This window comes from Aplidium turbinatum, chromosome 14 (assembly GCF_918807975.1).
Source record: "Aplidium turbinatum chromosome 14, kaAplTurb1.1, whole genome shotgun sequence".
NCBI lineage: Eukaryota > Metazoa > Chordata > Ascidiacea > Aplousobranchia > Polyclinidae > Aplidium > Aplidium turbinatum.
In genome coordinates, this window is record NC_137485.1 from 14717809 (window position 1) to 14722052 (window position 4244).

General features: G+C 37.9%; 1 non-coding gene across 1 annotated transcript; it reads left to right on the top strand.

Annotated features, from left to right (window-relative positions):
- The first annotated feature begins 223 nt into the window (after positions 1-223).
- On the top strand, positions 224-296 carry Trnaa-agc (transfer RNA alanine (anticodon AGC)). Its single transcript has one exon. It is a non-coding gene; the product is annotated as a tRNA-Ala (tRNA).
- The last annotated feature ends 3948 nt before the right edge of the window (positions 297-4244 follow it).

A 4244-nucleotide genomic window follows, 5' to 3' on the forward strand; every position in this document is an offset into this window, starting at 1 on the left:
CCAGCAAATCTTGCATTATCTTGGCCTTCGAACCGGCATTTTTCAAAAAAAGGTTTTAACTTGATTTTAAGAGTTAATTTTCGAAATCATTGCACAAACTAATCTGGAAATCAAGCAAAAAAAGCTTTAAGCCCCCGAAATACATCACGCCAACTTTCATCAAATCACTCACTGATAAACTATGCGATATTGACTATCACAAATGAGACCGATTGTTCTCGATGGGGGTGTAGCTCAGATGGTAGAGCGCGCGCTTAGCATGCGCGAGGTACCGGGATCGATGCCCGGCTCCTCCATGTTTTTGCAAATCAATTCAACCTTAGTTTTTAAGCTTTTGAACATGATTGCTTGTCGAAACTTTGAATGACGTCAAATTCTGCATGATTTTACGTAATTGCACTATCACAACGAGTAACCATCACAACATAGAACGTATCATGTTATTCAACAAAATGCCTGGTGAACAACCTCATTCAATTTTCAGAACCCTTTTTTATGTTAATTTAACGTCCATAAGTTTTGCTGGCTAGGATATAGCCAAAACAGCGCTTTCGGTTATCATTAACATCTCGTCTATAAATCAAGATTTGTGCTTCAAATTTTTTTCAGTCGATTGTTATCGGTTGCATGTCTTCCGGCTTGTATGCCCCCACCTCACCGAGGGGGCACTCGACCTCATCATTGACGTAAGTAGTAGCGTAGCCAGAAATTTTGAAAGGGGGTTTTGACGACCCAACGGCGGGGGGTCTGGGGGGCCTCCCTCAGAAAATTTTGAAAAATTACTTTGAATTTGGTGCATTCTGAGAGCATTTTCAAGAAAAATGTTGGTATGAATATTCCTGTAAAATGGTGCTGTCCGGTGGCATAACAAAAGCATAAGATCATGTTTTCTTCGGCATTTTTCGGAAATAAAGCTAAGTCTCTATGTTTTCTTGTTGCTAATTTCTGGCTGAGATGTTTGAATGTTTGGTATTGGCAAAACTCGCTCTTTTAATGCAGTTTTGTATAAAATTAGACAATTTTTTTTAAACTGAAAGCATCAATCTCAATATCGTGACGTCATACGCGTGCCAAAGGGGGGGTTGTAACCCCCCCTTGGCTACGCCACTGGACGTAAGAGCTTCTTGTTGTTGTTGTATGGAATGGTTGTGGGTAGCCTATTTGCCGTTTGAATCGAATTTTCTGTAGGCGAAAGAATTGTATTCTAACAATAGTAACTCAGAGCAAAACGAAACTAATTTTGTAATGAAAATTATTTCGAAGCGAACAAAATTAAATCACGACGAAGAAGTCTGTTTGTTTTGTTTTGAAAATGCCTCAAATCTTAACACGTTTTTGTTTCAAATACGCTAAACTATAAGTTGCCAACTGATATTAGCCTACAATTAATAAGTACCTGACAGAGTTACCGTCACCAACTATAATCAGGGTCGTTGAGAGGATAATTTGGGCCCGGTATCAATGAGATCCTTGGGCCCCAAATTCAGACACTTCTAAAAAAAACGTACTCCCATCTAACAAATATGGCGTGGTTTCTTAAAGTTTTCGGGCTCCTTGAAAACTTTTGAGCCTCTAAAATCATCTTGGGCCCAAGTTAAAAAGTACCCCTTGCACCCCTCCTGTCAACGCAACTGCATGGTAAACTGAGAAAACAATTCTAGTCAAAAAGTAATGGCAAAAGTCAGGAGTATTTTTCTTGCAAAACAAAAATAGACACTGTGAAGCAGTGGTATAAGCATAAACTAATTTTCAAGAAGCTAAAGTGTTTTGAAGAAGTGAATCTGCCTCGATCTCCTTTGGTCAAGGGTGCTCAGATCGATTATGAGCGGGAGTTGAACCTTTTTTGCTCCAGAATGCACAAGTAGGCCACAGCGGAATTTTGCTTTCCATACGTCTGAAAATAAGGCTAGAATTAAGAAATTATTGACCATGTTATCCATGAATGCTCCGTTATAAAGTATTAAATGGGATAAGGAGCGGATGCGTTGATTTGGTTGGCATTGTAAAGCGCTAAACGCAACGTAGGCATCAGTAGCGCACCCAGAAAAAAATTTAAAGGGGGGCTAATTTAGAAATGTCGGCCGAGTGATTTGCGACAATAGTGACAGTAGGCCAATGCCCATCCCTTTGATTAATATTTAAAGGCACTCACGGCCCATAACCCACCGGTTGCCGATACATCATCAGGATTCGTTCTCTCAATCAGATTAGAAGTTGGCCTAGTGAACCCATGCTATTAGAACCATCAGCACTCTTATCCCTACGTCCACTCTCGCAATCTTCTATAGATCTCGACTTTTTTGTCATGTATGACAAAATAGAATTAGCTTTCCGTTTGCCAACACAAACAAGTGGGAAAACAGCAACTATGGCACGAAAACAGTTTGAAACAATACACTAATTTTGTAAACAGTAAATTTGATGTGGACATTTTTCCTACTTACAAAACATTCAAAATTAGTTCGTATTTTCAATTAAAGTCCCAGACGCTTTCGTTTCCTTGCTCAAATGTCGTATACAGTTTTCCATGTCCTTGTGATTCGGCATTGACGTATGGTCCATCGGTATGTCCACCAGACATTTGACCACGAGAGTAGGCTACGGGAGCATCTGAACTGTAGGGAGTTAAAGAAAGGTGCCATCAAAGACCATAGCCTATCATGGAGTGTTCTTTTTGCACAGATCAAAAATTCTCTGCTGACTCATTTAAAATTTTACGCAAAGGCACATCCCAATTTCACACGAAAATTCAGGAAGCACTGTTAACGCTAAAACCCGAATTTAAACAAACAATTATTTTCTGGAGGCGCGTCCATTCTCCTCAACATTTACTTGATGTATCACGTTCTCTGTGGCGCAAATTTTTTTTGTAGTTATTTAATATTTATGTAGTTGCCTTTTCCTAATGTAAATTTACCTTGAAGAAGTTTAAATTTATTGCATTTTTTAATTATTTTCAGATTCCTGATGAGGGCTTAAAGTTAAGCCGAAAACGTTAGACTGTTAAAACAATTTGTAAATATGTAAAGTATATTGTTATAATGCTCAGCCCTGTTGTATTGTTGTGTCTTATTCATATCTAACCTGTAAGCAAAAGGTATAAATGGTTAAAATGGGGAACATACAAAAACTTCATTTTTTGTGGAGGGTTTGGGGGGGGCTTGAGCCCCCTTAGCCCCATGCTGGGTGCGCTACTGGTAGGCATCTACGACGGATGCAGAGCTGTACACATACACATTATAAGGGTGTGACGCCCTGGTGTTATATGTCACTCAGAGAAGCGGAGGCCTATTGCCTTAGATTTCATTCTTCATCATTGTCTACTTATCACAACTGAAATGAAACTATATAGATTCTTACTTGAAGAACTTATAAACGTTTCATTGAAGATAAAATTTTAAAATAAAAAACGACAAAGCAGCTCAAAATCTTAACAAGTTGTAGCTGTGCGTTTTGTTTAAACTGGGTTGCTCAGTTTAGCTAAGGTACAGCATGAACGTTTTATTTTGAATGTAAACTTACTACCATAAATTACACATTGATCAGGATTACACATTGATCACGCAAACCCTTGTAACCCTATTGCGCAATATTTTCTTGGAAATAAGCAACGTCATCTAAGAGGTGATGCAAATTAAACGCAATCTAATAATAACCATCGGTTATCAGCTGTCCGTGTGTGCAGTTGTAAAAGCAACAATTTCATGAAAAAAAAAACTAACAAGTTTTTGTTGCGTAACTTAGATGAAATATCGAGTCTAAATACAGTACGTTTCGTAACTTAGCGCCCACATTGCGACGAAGCGCTAGAGTTCGCTAAAAATAGCGGTCCTGAACATCCCATGTAGACAAATAGCGTCTATTTTATATACGTTTCTTTATTTCATGTCTACAGTTTTGTTTCCTTTAATTCTGTAAAGTTTAGTACATTTCTTCACAAAATTTTACAAACATACAAAACTTGAGATCATATTGTCTGTACCTCGTTTTATGACGTCATAACTTTTGAGAAAAATAAATTTGTTGCACCATGCGCTTCCAATATCTGTAGTAACTTATTAACAGCCTATCAAGAAAATGACACGAAGATTATGAAATAAGTAAAAATAGTTTAACGATTAATTAATCTGAAAAGGCAAACCGATGCTATAGCCTACTTTAAAATATTGAAAAAACTGTAGAGAAACAGCATCTCTTTCACCAAATATCCCGTGATGGTGAAGACTTTCAAGATCACATGACCT